Raw genomic sequence first — 20,627 nt, 5'->3', positions numbered from 1 at the left:
TATTGGCATGGAACAATCAAAAATTATAGATACGACGGAGACGTATCAGCATCCCCAAGCTTAATTCCTGCTCGTCCTCGAGTAGGTAAATGATAAAAAAGATAATTTTGATGTGGAATGCTACCTAGCATAATCTTGATCATATGTCTAATCATGGCATGAATATTAAGACACGAGTGATTGAAAGCAATAATCTATCTTTTGACATAAAGACAATAATATTTCAAGCATACCAACCAAGCAATTATGTCTTATTGAAATAACATAGCCAAAGAAAGCTCATCCCTACAAAATCATATAGTCTGGCTATGCTCCATCTTCACCACACAAAATATTTACATCATGCACAACCCCGATGACAAGCCAAGCAATTGTTTCATACTTTTGACGTTCTCAAACCTTTTCAACTTTCACGCAAGACATGAGCATGAGCCATGGACATAGCACTTTAGGTGGAATAGAATATGATGGTGGGGGTTATGTGGAGATGACAAAAAAGGAGAAAGTCTCACATCAACTAGGCGTATCAACAGGCTATGGAGATGCCCATTAATAGATATCAATGTGAGGAGTAGGGATTGCCATGCAACGGATGCACTAAGAGCTATAAGTGTATGAAAGCTCAAACTGGAAACTAAGTGGGTGTGCATCCAACTTGCTTGCTCATGAAGACCTCGGGCGTTTGAGGAAGCCCATCATCGGAATATACAAGCCAAGTTCTATAATGAAAATTCCCACTAGTATATGAAAGTGAAAGCATAGGATACTCTCTCTATGAAAACCATGGTGCTACTCTGAAGCACAAGTGTGGTAAAAGGATAGTAAAATTGCCCCTTCTCTCTTTTTCTCTCATTTTTTTATTTTCTCTTTTTTTGGTGGGCTTCTTTGGCCTCTTTTTTTTATTTGGGCTTCTTTGGCCTCTTTTATTTTTTTGTAAAGTCCGAAGTCTCATCCTGACTCTATGGGGGAATCATAGTCTCCATCATCCTTTCCTCACTGGGGCAATGCTCTAATAATGATGATCATCACACTTTTATTTACTTACAACTCAATATTACAACTCGATATCTAGAACAAAGATATGACTCTATATGAATGCCTCCGGCGGTGTACCGGGATGTGCCATGATCTAGCATAGCAATGACATCAAAAAACGGACAAGCCATGAAAACATCATGCTAGCTATCTTACGATCATGCAAAGCAATATGACAATAAATGCTCGACTCATGTATATGATGATGATGGAAGTTGCATGGCAATATATCTTGGAATGGCTATGGAAATGCCATAATAGGTAGGTATGGTGGCTGTTTTGAGGAAGATATAATGAGTCTTATGGGTGACAAAGCGTATCGTATCACGGGGTTTGGATGCACCGGCGAAGTTTGCACCAACTCTCGAGGTGAGAAAGGGCAATGCACGGTACCGAAGAGGCTAGCAATGATGGAAGGGTGAGAGTGCGTATAATCCGTGGACTCAACATTAGTCATAAAGAACTCACATACTTATTGCAAAAATCTATTAGTCATCAAAACAAAGTACTACGCGCATGCTCCTAGGGGGATAGATTGGTAGGAAAATACCATCGCTCGTCCCCGACCGCCACTCATAAGGAAGACAATCAATAAACACCTCATGCTCCGACTTCGTTACATAACGGTTCACCATACGTGCATGCTACGGGACTTGCAAACCTCAACACAAGTATTTCTCAATTTCAAAATTACTCAACTAGCACGACTCTAATATCACCACCTTTATATCGCAAAACTATTGCAAGGAATCAAACATATCATATTCAGCGATCTACAAGTTTATGTAGGATTTTATGACTAACCATGTGAATGACCAGTTCCTGTCATCTCTCTAAATAGATATAAGTGAAGCAAGAGAGTTTAATTATTTCTACAAAAGATATGCCCACGCTCTAACAAATATAGGTGAAGCAAAAGAGCATTCTACAAATGGCGGTTGTCTAAGTGAAGAGAAACAGGCAATCCAAACTTCAAATGATATTAGTGAAACACATGAAGCATTCTATAAAGCCATACTCAAAGAATATAAGTGAAGTGCAAAGAGCATTCTATAAATCAACCAAGGACTATCTCATACCAGCATGGTGCAAAAAAGAAACATGAAAACTAAAGCAAAGACGCTCCAAGATTGCACATATCGCATGAACGAAACGAATCCGAAAACATACCGATACTTGTTGAAGAAAGATGGGATGCCTCCCCAGCATCCCCAAGCTTAGACGCTTGAGTCTCCTTCAATATTTACTTAGGGTGCCTCGGGCATCCCCAAGCTTGAGCTCTTTCCTCTCTTCCTTCTTCTCACATCGAGACCTTCTCGATCATCGAACACTTCATCCACACAAAACTTCAACAGAAAACTCGGTAAGATCCGTTAGTATAATAAAGCAAATCACCACTATAAGTATTGTTGCAAACCTATTAATATTTTGTTTTTGCATTGTGTCTACTGTATTATAACTTTTTCATGGCTTAATCCACTGATATAAATTGATAGTTTCATCAAAACAAGCAAACTATGAATCAAAAACAGAATCTGTCTAAAACAGAACAGTCTGTAGCAATCTGAACATTCACCATACTTCTGGTACTTGAACAATTCTTCCAAAATTAGGAAATATAAAAAATTTTTACAGCAAGACAGTGCAAAAAGAATCAGAACCATTTGACATTCCAGTAAAAAAATTAAAATTCATGCACTACAGCCAAAGTTTCTGTCCTGCACCGCACAAACCAACAAGCATCGTAAACATCCTAAAGGCAAACCTTGGCACATTATTTTTATCATACAATGGAATTGTACAAGGGGATAATTATTTTTGTTGAAAAGTTTCTGTAATCAAGATTCACAAAGTTGCCGTGAGCATGAACAAAGTTCAAGGAGCTCTCCCACTTCAACAGTGCTTGTCTTTCTCACTTTCACTTTCCTTTTTGAAAAGTTTTGGGTTCCCCTCTTTATTTTTGTTGTTTTTAAGCTATATGAAAGCACTCAACAAAAATAAATGACTCTCTAAAACTTCCAGGTTGTCTCCCTGGCAGCGCTTTCTTTAAAGCCATTAAGCTAGGCATATAGTGCTCAAGTAGTGAATCCACCCGGATCCCAAGGTATATCAGAGCCAATTTTAATTAACAATGATTTGTAATTTAGTAGTGAGCACAAAGCAACATATATCAAGCAATGACGAAGTCTAACTCTCTTCCTATGCATCGGCATGTCATAAAAGAACAATTCATGCACACCTAGTAAAGGCCAATGCATAGTATAAACAGTTTCTTGCAATTTTATCATGTTGGAAACATAGAGAGGTGGAGATATAGTTCCTTTCTCATAATAATTGCAAGTAGGAGCAGCAAGCACATGCATTTTATATTTATCGAAATCATCATGTGCAACGGTAAAAGGCAACCCATCAATATAATCCTTAATAAGTGCAAACTTCTCCGATATAGTATAATCGGGAGAATTCAAAAAGATAATAGGACTATCATGCGTGGGTGCAATAGCAACAATTTCATGTTTAACATAAGGAACTATAGCAAGTTCATCTCCATAAGCATAATTCATATTGGCATCTTGGCCATAAGCATAGCAAGCATCATCAAAAAGGGATATTTCAAAAGAATCATAGGGATCATAACAGTCATCGTAGCAATCATCCTTCGGTAAGCACGAAGGGGAATTAAACAATGTATGAGTTGAAGAGTTACTCTCATTAGAAGGTGGGCACGGGTGATCAATCCGTTCTTCCTCCTTTTGTTCTTCGCTCTCATCCTCATCTTTTTCATCCAATGAGCTCACAGTGTCATCGACTTCTTCTTCCATAGATTCCTGCAAAATATTAATCTCTTCTTGGACAGTGTAGACTTTCTTAATAAGTGCATTAATTTCATAATTGTATTCATAATTCTCATAGCAATATTTGAGGATAGCTAAATTTTCAGATCTATAACAAGCATCATCAATATCATCAAAATCTTTAAACATAGATTCAATTTCATAAGCACCCATAAAAGCAAAAAATTCTTCTATTTGTTCCACATAATAGTAATCATATATACCTCTAGCATAAGAAGGCAAGGTTTCATTATCATTAAATTTGCATGAAAAGGGGAGGTGTGGAGAATTCATCCTAGAGCAACAAGTATAATCATATTCCGAGCATAGTTGTCTAGCATACCACTTCAACATATAAATTTCATCCCATAATAGTTTCCCTTTTTGTGTCAAGCGATAATCCCTAAAGTATTCACGTGGATCCAATGTTACTCCCATTACCAAATTGAATGAGGTTTTCTCAGGATTATCAAAGTGGTACATAATATTTTTCACATATTGAGCATCAAGGGTTTTAGGAGGTTCCCCATCTCCATGAGCAGAAAGTACACCTAATTTTTTTTTGTATTTCGTGTTCCATATCCATAACTAAAGATAAAGAACAACTAAGAACAGCAAATAAAAATTACTTAGTGATAAAGCAAACAAGCACACACGAGAATATTCACCCCACGCTATTGCTCCCCGGCAACGGCGCCAGAAAAAGGTCTTGATAACCCACAAGTATAGGGGATCGCAACAGTTTTCGATAAGTAGGAGTGTCCAACCCAATGATGAGCTAAAGGTAGAACAAATATTCCCTCAAGTTCTATCAACCACCGATACAACTCTACGCACGCTTGACGTTCGCTTTACCTAGAACAAGTATGAAACTAGAAGTACTTTGTAGGTGTTTTCGGAAAGGCTTGCAAGAAAGTAAAGAGCACGAAAATAAAACTAGGGGCTGTTAAGGTAAAGAAGCAACTAAAGGAAATATAGCGAGTGTGGAAAAGTGGTGGTAGGAGTTGCGAAATTGTCCCTTAAGCAATTGACTACTTTACTAGACCGATAACAAGTATTATGTGGGAGAGGCCACTTCTAGAATGTCATCCCTTACATGGAATTCTATGCACTTATGATTGGAACTATTAGCAAGCATCCGCAACTACTAATGTTCATTAAGGTAAAACCCAAACATAGAATTAAGATATATTGGTCCCCCTTCAATCCCGTATGCATCAATTTCTATGCTAGGTTGAAGCTTCTGTCACTCTTGCCCTCCAATACATAGTCCTATCAACATACAACTAACCCTATGGTGTTATCCACGCGCGCACTCATATGATGGGCACCAAAGGACAGCAACATAACCACAAGCAAATTAAATCAAATATAGCAATTCATCAACCACCGATAGGACAATGAAAATTTACTCAGATATCATAGGATGGCAACACATCATTGGATCATAATATGAAGCATAAAGCACCATGTTCAAGTAGAGGGTACATCGGGTTGCGGGAGAGTGGACCTCTATGGATAGAGGAGGGAAGGTGATGGAGGTGTTGGTGAAGATCGTGGTGATGATGATGATGGCCACGGCGGCGTTCCGGCACCACCGGAGGAGAGGGGGAGAGGGGCCCCCTTCTTCCTCTTCTTCCTTGACCTCCTCCCTAGATGGGAGAAGGGTTTCCCTCTGGTCCTTGGCCTCCATGGCATGGGAGGGGCGAAAGGCCCTCCGAGATTGGATCTATCTCTCTGTTTCTCTCTGGTTCGGTGTTCTATTCTGGCTCTGTTTCACCGTTTCGTATATATATGGAGATCCGTAACTCCGATTGGCCTGAAACCTTCGCCGTGATTTTTTTCCGAATATTAGCTTTCTTGCGGCAAAATAAGAGCGTCAACCGCCTTACGGTGGGCTCACGAGGGTAGGGGGCACGCCCCCTACCTCGTGACCACCTCGGGCACTGGTTCGCGTTGATCTTCCTTCCGAATTTTCCATATTTTACAAAAATAAGATCTGTCTGTTTTTATCCCGTTTGGACTCCGTTTGATATGGATATTCTGCGAAACCAAAAACATGCAACAGATAGGAACTGGCACTGGGCACTGGATCAATATGTTAGTCCCAAAAATAATATAAAAAGTTGCCAAAAAGTATATGAAAGTTGAATAATATTGGCATGGAACAATCAAAAATTATAGATACAACAGAGACGTATCAATCACCTCGGTTCACATGGGCCGCAGCCATTGATCAAGGTCGTGTGAAAACCGTCCTGCAAAGGGTCGTGTGCAAAGTAATTTCGTTAAACAAATTTTGGAAAAATTAACACTCTGGGTTCACAATAGTCAATAGTTAACCAATAAAAGCACCGTGGGTGAGGATCTTCTATTGTTCCGGAATTCTCCACGGGATGCAAAATTGCTGCTTAGCCTCCTCCTTGAGTATCCTTTTCTCTATTCTACACATGTTGCATAACAAAAATTGGGGCATTTACTAACAAAGATTATATACAACAAAGAATGGTACAAGAAAAGAGTGCACAGACTGTACGTAGTAGACATACGAAAAAAGAGAGCAAAGATAGAGATAAGATGAGCAACTGAACATGGAAAGAAGAGATGAGTTGCTGTAGGCATGGGAGTACATGCGCTAGACATGGCGGAGGGAAGGGGAGAAAGAAGATTTCAGTAAAGCAGACGAAGGAGGGAGGAAGAAGTGGGTGTATTGCCGATGGCTCGCTCTCCCTCAGCTTCCCACCGACCCCTGCATCTCACCGAGTCACTTAAAGGCTAGCAGCAGCGCGGGTTTTAGACCTATTAGTAGCGCGGGGTGGTGCGCTACTGATAAGGCGCTACAGCTAAGGAATAGCAGTAGCGTGCCTCCACCCACGCTACGGCTAAATCGACTTAGTAGCAGCGAGTTCCAGGAGGAGCGCTGCTGGTAATTAGTAGTAGTGCTTCTCTCTGCCCGCGCTGCTACTATTATTTCGTATTTTATTTCTTTTTTATTTCATGTTGTATTCGTACACCTTTACACAAATTTTCATACAACAGGAATTTACAAATTGTTTTTACATCATAATGAGTTATTACATCACGGGGTGAAAGAACCGTGTGGACTAGTTTCAAGTGGACGGACATCCACTTGAAACTAATCCGCGGTTCTTTCACCCAATGATATAATAAATATCATCATCTTATCATCAACAACTTATCATCATCATCATATCATTGGTCACTAGTCGTAATCACAAGTACTCCTGACATCTTCAACTCTAACACATTGTATCACATAATAAACATATTGTACCTCATAGGACCTACTACATTTTCTTAGGACCTACTATATTCCCTAAGGTAAAATAGCAAAAAACAAGATAGCCCCTCACTCTCCATTATGGAGAATGCAGATTATCCTATCTCCAATTCTTGCCTTTCGCTTAATGTTGCTTCCAAGAACCTCCTTACGAATGTCCAAACATTTTTTCCACTCTTTGATTAGCATGTGTTCACCGGTTTCAGAAATTCGATATGCGCAGGTGAGATCCGTAGGATGACCTGGCTGTAGGTTCAGAACTTCAAGGCGACCATTGTAATACATCAGATGAGGCACACAATCCATTGGGATTTTCTGTTGAAAAACATAGTAATAACTTCGTAGTTAGCAATGATGTACTAGTTTTAGAAGTGTGCAAAAGATGCACGGATGTCGTAATAGTAAAATATCTTACCAGGGTATCTCCATAGAAGTTATCATGGTTCAACACGTGCACTAGTGGCACGTATTCACCATAATTTGGAGGAGTTCGATAATAGGTATTGTAATTCTCAAAAAAAGTACAATAAGCAATCAGATGATTTTTCTCCTTATAAGTAAATTCGGAGCCATCAGTGTAGTGGGTTTTGTCTACCATCTTCTGCACATTCTTTGAAGATTCAAAATAAGCTGTCAACTATTTTGAAATAAACAATATAAATTAGTTAATAACTATGTTTGAGAAACTCACATTGCAGTAGAATCGGAAGCGTATCAACAAGGACCCAAATGTCCATATTGTCTTGCTTGATGTCAGGATGACCAAGATCCATGGTGACAATCATACCCTCATAAAAACCATACATTTTGCAAAGTGCTTCCCAATTTTGACAACCAAAATGGGTTACGCTCTGAGAATTATATAGATTTACTTCAAAATCGATATCATGATGGGTCCTTAGGTGTATTTTTTTTGTTTGTAAATTTTCATGGTCTTCAAAACCCATCCTCTCCAAGACATAGCGTCTTGCATGGCATGGGATAAGCTATTCGAATTGTAAAAGATGAAAATTAGACGTTGAAATAGTTGAAGTCATGCTTAATTACGAAAAAAACACTTGTCGTTGTTGCGTACCGTTTTAACATCGAAGGTCTCCTCGAGCTTAATGCTGAAGCGCCGATCTTCGTCCAGCTCAACGAACCTGTCGCACATACCTCGATCGTCGTGACATCAGCTACACTCCCCTGGGAGACTGTCGTTGTCCGAGTACGACATTTCCTACGTTCATAATTCAAAGATTAAACTTGTACAATTAAATATATGTACTAAAAAACCTAAATTAGATCATTATTTTTCAAAGAAAATCCAGGCCACTCGATATTTCCCACATATTCTAGCACAAGTCATGCCAGAATTCATGGAAAAATCCGGCATGACCTTTGCTAAAAAAGGACATTTAATCAACACTCCAGCAAAACATAGGCCACTCGGAGGTGTAACCAAAACATGAAATAATTGCTTAAACTAAAAGATAACACCAAATATGGCATGTTCAACTAGTTATATTAATTCAACTAGTTCTTACTAAATATAAACTTAGTATAAAAAGAAAAAAACTAGTTCTTTCTAAAAATGAAGTAGTTCAACTAGTTATTAATTTACTTACTATACTAGTTCAACTAAAACTTAACTAGTTCAACTAAAACTAAACTAGTTCTATTAATTCAACTAGTTCTTACTAAATATAAACTTACTATAAATAGAAAGAAACTAGCACATCTACTACTACTAATTAACATCTAACTACTACATCTACTACTAATTAACATGTACTACTGCTAATTATACATGTACTACTAATTAACATCTATCCACAACTTCTAAAAATCATTATCTATGAACCCTAAATTAGCATCTACTACTACTAAAATCATCTACTAACTAAGCAAAGAGAGAGGGGGTTGGGGAGGGGTGGGGGGCTTACAGAGGGAGAGACGGTGGCGGGGAGGTGCTCGGCGACGGAGGGGCGGCGAGGGCGGGCTTGGGATCGGGAGGGCGCTGGGCGGCGGGCTCGGCGGGCTCGGTCGAGGGCGGCGGCGGTGAGGTCGAGGGCGGCGACAGTGTGGTCGAGAGCGGCGGCGGTGAGGTTGACGGCGGGCGGCGGCGACGGTGGTGAGGGCGCAGGCGCGCTTGGGCTCGGGCGGTGGCGGCAGGGAGTAGGGGAACAAGCCGGTGGGGGGGAAAGGAGGACTTAGCGAAATTTTGATGCGGGGGGTGGTTAACTCGAACTAGCAGTAGCGCACGTACAGAAAACACGCTATAGCTAACTTATCTACAACGCGTTTTGGGAAAAACCACTACTGCTAATGGAAGCAGTTATTTCTTTTGTTTAGTAAAAACATCAAAAATATATATTGGTCATCATTGATCTTTTTGTGTATAATCTAAATAGTCAACATGAATCCTCACTGTACCTGTATAGGCACAGGCGAGGATTCATATTGCAACCACAAATCATACACATATAGTTCACTGAAGACCAAGTGCTCGAGATAGGTTGAGAAGCAACATATTTAATGTGGTAAACACCTTGTTCGCTTAGCAGTATGGGACTAAACTTAATTAGTTGCGGTCATACTTACCAGCAGCGAGTTTTGAGCAAAACCGCTGCTACTAAGTTCTTTAGCAGTAGCGCGTCCACGGGAAGGGCGCTACTACTATATCTAGCCTGGAGGCAACACCGTGGCAATTATAGTAGTAGCGCTCTTTTCACCTAGAGCGTTACTGCTACTCAGTCATTAGCAGCGCTCTTTTCTAAAGCTCATTGCTGCTAATTAGCAGTAGCGTCTGTTTTTATACCGCGCTGCTGCTAAGATTCTGTGTATAAGGTTTTCCCTAGTAGTGAGTTCTCCCTGCCCCGAATATCCATCTGAGACCCCGCATGGCCGGAGCGCGTCACCACGACGTGTGGGTTCGCCGGCTTGCGCCGGTGGCGAGGGTAGCGGAACCGCGGGCACTTCCACCCCCTGCAGCGGCGCTGCTGCCCGAGATCGATCCGCACTCACCGGAGGCTCGCCGCGAGATGCGTCGGGTGGTGATGGAGCGCTTCCCTGACCGGGGCGAGTGGGGGGAGATCCACCTCCACATCCTCAGCCATGCGAACTTCGTCGAGTGCGCGCTTCATCAGAGATGACGGCTGCGAGGATCTGGAGCTCCTCTTCTGGGCGATCCAGGAGACGGAGTCGTGGGATCCGTGTCAGGCCGCGCGGTGGGAGAATTTCAGGACGGTGAACCAATCCAGGCTCAACATCAGGCCGCCTTCGTGGGAGGGCATCGCCAACATCTCGTCGGAACTCCTTCCGCCGGGAGTCGTTTGGCCGCAGCGCCCTAGTAGATCGTGTGCCCCGACGGATTCGTGCACAGCCACGACCCATCGAGCCTCCACCTTGGCCTGGTGAGATAGGTATGAACCTTATTCATGCAGATTTATCATTGAGAGCTCGATTGCGGGATTTACGATTAGTCAAAGGAGGGTTGCGTGTCATAGTGTTTCAGATGATAATTCTTTGGGTGGAGATTTGGTAGTGAATTTGGGGGTTCTCCCTCGTCAATATGTACGTACTGGTAAGCGAGTTGCTGTTTCTATAGCTGGTGAGACCTCGTTGGAGTTGGGTTCCGGCGAGGCGCTCGTTTGAAGACCTGACATGAGGTCCGTGACGGGGGCCGCGGCATCTTGCCGTTCTTCCCCTTCAAATCCAGCGTTGACTCGGCCCACCTTCAATGTGCGTGTCCAGGGTGAGAAAGCAGGGAGTGGGGGCCGGTTACGTAAAGTAGAAAACCTAGAAAGTGTGGGGGGTACATTGGCCAGCTATGGCTCATCCCTTCCCCCCCACGCCGCCGCAATCATAAAACGCACCTCTCCCAGCCTCAGACCAAACCCAATTCCGGATTCATCTGCTGGATCCGGAAAGACCTAATTGATAATAATTCGTTCACGGCTGCCGATTGCTTCCCTGCTTCAATCCGTCATTTCGATCCACCACCAAAAACCATCAAAGTTTCGAGAGAAGGTATTGGCCCAGGCTCTCTTTCTTTCGTGGAGGTAGTGAAGCGTGGTGCGAAGATAGCTGTGCACCGGGCTGGAGGGAGAGGCAATCCTGTGGTTGCTTAGTCCAAGGTGACAGGGCAGAAGGCTACCTTGTTCGCTGGGCGCAAGCAGCCATCTGCTCCGCTGGCGAAAGAGCAGGCCCCTGCCCCGAAACCCACCAGATCTACGGCATCAACTGCGGGATCGGCTCAGGTACAATCATCTTAATCTGGTGATGTGGAAGTGGAGCAAATCCTTGATCCGAAGACATGGTCTATTTCAATTGTGGGGATCCTAGTCACTATGTTGGAGACTGCGTGAAGCCGAAAGCTTGTTTTATCTACCAACAAAATCACAACATTGACAACTGTGCAACCTGGTCTAAGGTACAACCTGCTGCTGCTTTCTTTGGCAGTGGAGCTTGAGGGCTTGGTTTTTACCCTGTTGATGTACCCACAGCCAATGAGTCGAAATGGATGAATTTCCAAAACTATGTTGTGGTGAACATCCTGAAAGGAGAAGTGGACTGCCCCAAGCTGATGGAACTCTTGACTGCAGCATTTGCAAGACTAGGCAATTGTCATGGCAAATTAGGGGGCTGTCCACCAAGACCTTTTTGGTCAAATTTCCCCCTTGAAAGAAAGTGGAGGACCTCATTGAGCTGCCTGGGTTCTCTCTCCCTCAAGATTTGAATGTCACCCTGACTGAATGGAAGGGTGGATGTGAGCCTTTTGGGGAACTGATTGAAGCTTGGGTTCTGATTGAGGGCATTCCTCCCAAGTGGTGCACATGGAAAGTATTTGCTCAAATTGCTTCACTCTTTGGGGTGTCGACTGATGTTGATTGGAATGGTATGTTCAGGACTTTCTTTGAAAATGTCGGGATCAAAACTTCATGTATAGATCCCACTAAGATACCCTTTGAGAGGCTGATTGAGATGAAGAAGAAACTATTCCTTCCGAGCTTTACTATTGAGGGCTTTGAACAGGTGGGTGGAGTAGACTATGTCATTGATATAGATGACGATGAGGATGGTGATGAGGAAGAAGAAAGAGCTGAAGAGGATCAAACAGAAGAGGGCAGAGGGGCTCATGGAGAACATACTTCTGATGGCTCTGGAGATGGTGGTCTGGCTATTGATGAGCTTGATAAAGCCAACTTTTCATCCAAACATGGGGCTGCCAGCAAAAATTTGCCACAAAGTTTGGTGATCTCACCAATGGAACTTTACCCTAACTCTGACCAGGAGAACTTTGTCTTGGAATGTGCATTGGCTAAAGCTGACAATGATGGTACATCTTCTGATGGTCTTGAAGGAAAGGTTAATCATCAAAACAATCACCTGGTGCAACACAAAAGTGATGATGAATGTGTGGGAAAGGATGATAAAGTGATGGGAGAGAGCCTGATTAAAAAACCCTGCTTCTTTTGGGAGGAATGGTAATGCAATCACAGTTGGGGAGAGATCTGGTAGTATGGATTACTGTGAGGACCTACTTAGATCTGTGGACTTATCTGATTCTGAGAATGAGGAACCTAAGTAAGAGGAGTTGGGGGTTCTCCCCCCTGAGGCCATTCATATCCTACAAAGTGAGACCCTGAAGAGATCATTGATGGAATCACTCAACCAAGCTCAGAACGAGGGAGTCATACCTGAGAAGAGATCTAAATGGGGACTTGTCCTTTCTCAGAAGCCTAACACTACAGGGCATGGAAACATCAACATTATGGAGAAAGTTGCTGCATACAAAAGGGAGAAAAATCTGGAGATTCCCAAAACTTTTAAAGGTAAATCTTTTTCCACTGTTGATAAATTTACTCTTGCTGATCAACTTGGGCAAATGAACTTAACAATTGGAGGTAATTATTCTCAAAAGAATAACATTATTGATGAGATGGTAGCTGAGGAGAGAGGAAGATGCCTGGGTTTCGCCAGTAATAATCCTGAAATAGTTCTTCCTGAAAATATTGATATCGTAGTCAATGATTTAGTTAGCACACCTGTGAGTGTTCCTTCCTTTGAGCCAGTTGGCACTGTTGATGCTTTTAGGAAAACACCCATTGTTCTAACTAAGACTAAGCCTTGTGGCCTATCTCACCCTTTTAAAATTGCATAATTTATGATAGGCCTTATATCGAATACTAGGGGTCTTGGGCAACCTGGTAAAATACAGTGCATGTGTGATACTATTGCTAAAACTAATCCTGACTTTATTGGTTTTCAAGAGACTAAGAGAGAGATTATTTCTGAGGGTTTCCTCAAAACTATTGATAGAATTAATAACTTTGTTTGGCACTTCCTGCCCGCTGATAATACTGCTGGGGGATCCTTTTGGGCTTTAAGGAAATTATTTTTGAGGTTATTGGCTTTATTAACCAAAGATTTTCTATTGTGGCTACTATCGAAAATAAGAGTGATGGCTTTGTTTGGCAGATGGTATTGGTTTATGGTTCTCCATATTTGGAATTTAAAATGGATTTTGGGGCTGAACTTCATGATACTTTGACTAATGCATCCTATCACATTATGGTCTATGGGGACTTCAATTTGGTTAGAAATGAAGCTGAGAAAAGTAGTGGACAAATTAACCAATAGACTGCCTTTCTCTTTAACGATTGGATCAATAGATGGGCCCTGATGGAGATTTCTATCTCTAATAGAGTCTTTACCTGGTCTAATAACCAGAGTTCTCCTATATTTGCCATTCTTGATAGAGTGTTCACTTCCGTGGACTGGGATGCACATTTCCCCTTCTCAACTCTGACTGTGCCCCCTATAGGGTGGGGAGTGATCACACTCCTTTAGTTCTTGACACTGGTGCTAGAGCACCAACTAACCCCAAACCTTTTAGGTTTGAAAAATGGTGGTTGTCTCAGCCTGGGTTCCACCAGATGGTCGCATAAGCTTGGAATTATGTGGCCTCTTCTAATTCTTCTGCTGACAACTGGATGACTAGAGCTAGGGTTCTTAGAAAGAAAATCAAAGGGTGGAGTATTAATAGAGAATCTAACTTGAAGAAGAGAAAGAAGGCACTCCTTATGGAGTTTGATGCTCTTGATGTTCTTTCTGAATCTCAGCAGCTCTCTACTGATGATTTTCAGAGGATGAAAAATATCAAGAAGGAACTAGATGAGATTTGGAAAAAAGAAGAGACTGCCTTATGGCAGAGATCTAGGGACAGGAAAATTTTAGAGGGAGCTAGAAACAATGCTTATTTTCAGGCTCTTGCTAACCATAGACACCGAAAGAACCACATTACTGAACTGAATAGCCCAAATGGGGTGGTTATTTCCACCAAAGATGTGCTTGATGTGGCTACCTCCTTTTATAAGGATTTGTTTGCTTTTGAGCCTATACCTGACATCCATTTAGATGCTAATTTCTGGGCTGCTGAGGAAATGGTGAGTGACGAGGAGAGAGAGTTCCTAGAGAGATCTTTTTCTAAAGATGAAATCAAACAAGCTATAATGAGCTCTTATGCTACTGGTGCCCCTGGCCCTGATGGCCTTTCCTTTCTATTCTACCAAACCTTTTGGGACCTGATTAAAAAGGATTTTATGTAGAGACTTTGAGAATGGTACTTTGGATATGTATAAGCTAAACTATGCCATTATTACCCTCATACCTAAAGTACCTCTGGCTAGAGATATGAAATATTTTACACATATTAGTCTGAGTAATTGTGCTGTTAAGATTTTTCTAAGGCTATGACCACTAGGGTTTCCCCCCTATGTGACAAACTTATTTCTCCTAATCGAACTGTCTTTATTAAAGGCAACTTTATTTTGGAAGTGTGGTTATGGCTCATGAGGTTATTCATTAATCCGGGTCTAGTGGTTTAATCCTTAAATTGGACTATGAAAAAGCTTATGATAGAGTGAGTTGGGATTTTCTGAAGAAAATGCTTCTCTCTAGAGGCTTTGGCATTAAATGGGTAGGTTGCGTGATGTCTACTATTCACCAATGGACATTCCAGGTCAGAATTAATGACACCAATGGCCCTCATTGTGTTGGTGGCAAAGGTTTAAAACAAGGTGACCCTCACTTACCCCTTCTGTTCAACTTGGTGGCTGATGTATTTTCTAAGATGTTACATAAAGCTGATAATAGAAACTTGATATGTGGACTTTTGCCCCATGCAGTTCCTGGGGGTGGTCAGCCTGCAATATGTTGATGATACTATTCTCTTCCTTGACAATTCTTTAGAATGTGCCAAAAATTTGAAATGGATTTTACCTTGCTTTGAGAAACTTTCTGGTTTGAAGATTAATTTTCACAAGAGTGATCAGCATACTATTAACATTTCTGATCAAATGGCTAAAGAAAATTTGCTCAGGTTTTCTACTATCGTCTTGGGGATTTCCCCTTTAAATATTTATGTGTGCCTTTGCACTTTAAAAAGCTTAGGAGGGAAGATCTTCAACCCATTATAGACAGAATTATTAAGAACATAGTTGGGTGGCTGGGGAGATTTCTCTCATATAGAGGCAAATCGATTATGCTTACTACCTGTATTGCCAGTATTCCTGCCTACTTGATATCTATTGTTAAATTTCCCAAGTGGGCTATTGATATGATTACATCTCACATGTCTCACTTTTTCTAGGGGAATGTGGGTGATAGTCATAAATATCACCTTGCTACACTACAAGAAACCTGTTAATTCATGACAGATTTCTGATGATGATCTCAGAATCCGTCACAGATCTACCAGCTGGGCCTAAAAAGGGCTATTTTTTATATATAAAATCACACAGACCGTCACAAATAGCTCCTGCTGATTTGCCCTACTTTCATTAGTCATGCGTGGTGCAAAAGCTGCTTTATGATTGGTTGACACAACCCTCCCACGGATCGCGCATAAGCACCGTCCATCCCCCTCGATCCAACGGTAGGCACACTTGCCCCTCTATCTCCTTTATTCCTCCACCCGAGCCGCCGGCTGCTCTTCCACAGAGAGGATCGAAGTCCCTTAGTCTCTCCCCTGTGCTCCGTCTTCCCCCCATCTCCCATGATCTCCTCCGTCCCACATGCGCCGATTCATCTGCAGGTCGAGGCTTCCGGAGGCTGCATCGAGACAAGCAATGGCAGACCCAACTCCGCTCCCTCCCCGGGCTAACCCGTGCTCAGCTGGTTTGGTCGAGAAAAGGGCGGCACCCCACCGCCCCTTCCGGATCCGCCGATTCAGCCGCCGTATCCGCCAAGGTCGCGCTGGGATCCCGAGCTTCTGTTCGTCCCCGCCTTCTCCTCCGTGGAACCGCCGATTCAGTAGCCGGATCCGCCAAGGTCGTGCTGGGATCCCGAGCTTCTGGTCCTCCCCGCCTTCTCCGTGGACGGCAGGCAACAGAAATGTGCAAGGTACGCGCCACTGCTCCAGCCAGAGGAGGGCGCGAGGTGCGACACGACGGGGCGTGGTCCAGCTAGGCATTACACGGGCGGGCACCACCTCACCGGGGCGCGACTCCGACAGCCAACACCGGCGCCCAACTCTGGTCCATCGAACCCAGGCGCGGGCTCCGGTGGGAGTGCGGTTCTGTGTTCATCAGGAGAGTGCGCGCCGGAGAGAGCGCTGCCCTCATACGTCGCCTTCATCGACACCGAGCCCCTCATCGGCGAGGCCGCCAAGAACCAGGTCACAATGAACCCCACCAACACCGTTTTCTGTACGTCATCCATCTGCATTTTCTTCTAGTGCGCATAGTCATTGTTCTGTTCCTATGCACACGATATGATTAATTGGAGTTGGATCCATGGTTATTTGAATAATTAGGTGTAGCTGCTGTCGAATCTGCCATGTAGTCCCCTATTTCTGAGATTTATTATTAGTTCATATCTGCATCTCTATTGTCTGTTCTTAGATTTGTTTTGCTATATGTTAGGTTCTCAAATTACATACTTCAGAATCAATGGCCTGAATTAAGTTGGCATGCTACGTGAGGATTGAAATAATGTGTACTATTAGATTTTGCTGTTTCAGATTGAACATCGATTTATTCACAGGAAAAAATAGATTGAACACAGCTTTACTGTAGTATTATATTCCAACATACTTTACATGCTCCTAAAAAATCAAGTGCCAAATTACATTAGAGGGGAAGTTCAGTAATTGGTTTCTGAAACTAAGTGACATGCACATGTAAAGTTTGTTTACTTGATGTGCTTTGTATGCAGACGTATAGTAGCCATATATATCAACATGTGACAATAGTATTGCGTTTGCCTTGAACACTAAATTTAGTCTTTCAAAAAAAAGAAATTTTGTAGCCATAGTCAAGTCTGCTGTCCTGTGCATGAACCAAACACAACATTAGCTTCCTTTTGAATCCTGAAGGCACCAACTACAAATTATTTTAGTGTACGAAAATCAATCATCAAAGTTGCAAAATTGTGTGATTAGGAGGAATCTCGTTTCTTAAACATGTGCATCTTTAGAAAATTTATGTATTCATTAATCATTATCAGTGCACAAATAACTAGTAAAATTGTTCTACATGAAGACCAGAGAAGCCTGTTTGTTGGTCTGTAGCTATCTGCTTAAGGATGACATGCTTCTGTATTAAGTCCAATTAAATTATCTAGCTGGTCTTTTTTGCAAATACTAGCAGATAACATGTAAAGCGGTTTATCAGTTCAAACTCCATTTGTTCAAAACAGGGTAATTCCTGCAATGGACATGATGGTAACTTCTGTTCAGTAGAATGATGCTCGTGGATTTATCGGTGTGCTAAAAGATGGTCTGAAGCTAGTAGAATTTAGTTGTTTCATTTTTCTGTCGTGTGCCTTGCTTTTCTGCCTGCCCCAACAACAATACTTTAAGATGTGATATATGTTCCACAAGCTCCATTTTTTATGATGTCCCTTTCAATCTCATTCATAGCAGTTAACTGGTCTATTTCATTAATAGAAAATCCTTTGACGGTGCCACTCTTTTGTACCAACTTTATGTTGTATCTGATTACAATTTCTAGTGCGAAACTTGCATTTATGTACTTAACATCAAATAGAAAAATACATATTGCATTAGAATTATATATTTTTGAATAGAAAATATGCCTTCTGACAATTGTAAACTGGGTTTGTCTACAAAATAGTAACACAAGTGAGACGTGTGATGCACATTCTCTTTGAGGCACAATTATTTCCTTTCCTCCATAATATGTATTGTACTGTGCATATAATGATCATTTCCTATTTCCTTATTCCATATCAGCTAGAAACCCATTGGTGTAGTATTTTAACAGCTGCTCAGGAGCTGCCTATACCAGAGCAAGAATGACATCATCGACTTCTACCTGCTCCATCTCAAGGACAAATCTCATGCAACCCATGGTGCTGCATTTGACACGGGCATTTGTAATTTGTTAGTGATTATTGTGTGTAATGTCTGATGTTTTGGACATATTTTTGTAAATGATGGCAATGTGGCTTGAGTGATGTACCTCTGATGGTTATTGTAATTGAATGAAACAATTTAATGGAAATTTGTGGGCTCGGCAAAAATTATGTGTTTTGCTGATGGAGAAATTTTTGGCTGTGAAAACTTACTTGTATTATATGTATTGGGCTGTGCTAGCTGGGCGAATTGAATGGGCTGTGCTATTTGGGCCATATTGGAATTATTGGGTTGAAATCTTAATTATAGTCAAATGTAGTGGTCCAAAATTTTAACTGGGCCGGTGATCAAATGGGCTGCCACCTCAGATTCACGGAGGCCGCCACGTTAGATGATGACGCGGAATGCATCTTAACGTTGTTATGAGCGCGTCCGTTAAATGCTCACCTGTGACAGTCAAAATCCATCATGGATCCATGACAGCCAATATCCGTCATGGACTGCGTCGTGGACAAATTATGATGCGATATGCATGATGGATTTCAAATCCGTCATGGACGGCCTTCCATGATGGTTTTGATCACATCCATGACGGTCTGAGTCTGTCATGTATTAACAAGTTTCTTGTAGTGCTAGCTGGGGCCTGATTTCCAGGAAAAAAGAGTATGGTGGTTTGGGGGTTCCTTAGCTTAGAGATTTCAACATGGCCCTTTTGGCTTCTTGGGGGAAAAGAAATTTTGATGATAGAGTTAGTCATTGGAAAAATATTTTGGCATACAAATACAATGTTATAATCCCAACTTCTTCAGTAGTAGAGCTACCTTGGGGTCCCATTTTATTAAAAGCTTAGCCTGGGCATTGGCAACAGCTAAAAACTTCTATAGGTGGATCCCTGGGGATGGCAAGAATATTGCCTTCTCGCATGATATTTGGGTCGGGGATTGTTCCCTAAAACTGCATTTTGGGACTTGTCAACAACAAGAAGCCACTCTAGTACAAGTTTGGGTGGGGGTAAACTCCAACTCACTTTTAGGAGGTGTGTGGGTGCGAGGGCTCTGTCCAGATGGGGTGATCTCGTTAATACAGTTAAACAGATTGTGCTGTCTGATTCGCCAGATCAGCCTATGTGGATGTTGGACTCTTCGAGCAAATATTATGTTAAGTATTTTTACAAAATGATTAGCGTTGGAGGGATCCCTTCTGGTGGTTAGAGATTATATCTGGAAAATTAAAATCCTCCCAATATTCATGTTTTTATGGTTGATTTACTATAATAAGATTTTGACCAGAGATAACCTAGCCAAACGTAGACATGTAGAGGACAAGGCCGTATTCTGTGATGAACTAGAAACTATTCAACATCTCTTCTTTGACTATATTGTTGCTAGGCAAGTTTGGGAGCTAATTGCTGAATGCTTTAACATTACTGTACCTGACTCTTTTACTCTGCTATCTTCCTTCTGGAAAAAATGGAAACACAGTGAAGCTTTGGATATAACTACTGTTGCTGCCTTGTGGAACTTATGGCATTTGCAAAATGATTTTTTTTCCAGGGGCGAAGATGGCGAAGTATACGTTGTGTTTTGAATCTGCTGAGGGCAACGATCAAACAATGGAAAGTCCTATGTTCAGAAGCTCAGGGTGTTCTTCTTCTCCGGTGCTTAAGGCTGCTGGACTACCGAAGAGGGGAATTGCTTAGAATCGCATGGAGATAAAGAGAACTCTGGATCCATTGCTGGGGCACGCATTGCTAGTTTACTGCATCTTTCTTAATTCTATACTGAGAGCTGGCATGCTTGCTTTTACTGGCTATGTATCCTTTCCTGGAACTATTATAAACCTGCCGTAATATGGTAGTTCACTAGAACCCTAAGTGTTTCCTTCTGTGGCAGCTACCCTCCGGTTGTCGCCGAGCGTTGTTTAACAGTCTGTTTGCTATGGTTTGCCATGGATTTCAATAAAAAAGTTGGGCGGGGGGAACCCCTTTTAGTTCAAAAAAACTTACGTCGTTCTCCTCCTGGCGGCGCTCCGTGGCGTCAAGCTCGTACGCCCACACCAGCGGCCCATTGACCTCGCTCCTCGGCGGCGAGAATCT

The 20,627-nt window shown here is 42.1% G+C and overlaps 1 pseudogene; it reads left to right on the top strand.

Moving 5' to 3' along the window:
* The first annotated feature begins 12,673 nt into the window (after positions 1 to 12,673).
* LOC147987988 (uncharacterized) lies at positions 12,674 to 20,231 on the top strand (annotated as a pseudogene).
* The last annotated feature ends 396 nt before the right edge of the window (positions 20,232 to 20,627 follow it).

The sequence above is a fragment of the Triticum urartu genome, chromosome 2A (assembly GCF_056163025.1).
Source record: "Triticum urartu cultivar PI428250 chromosome 2A, HENAU_Tu73, whole genome shotgun sequence".
NCBI lineage: Eukaryota > Viridiplantae > Streptophyta > Magnoliopsida > Poales > Poaceae > Triticum > Triticum urartu.
The sequence above is the reverse complement of the archived record's forward strand: the minus strand, read 5'-3'. Positions and strand labels throughout refer to the sequence as shown.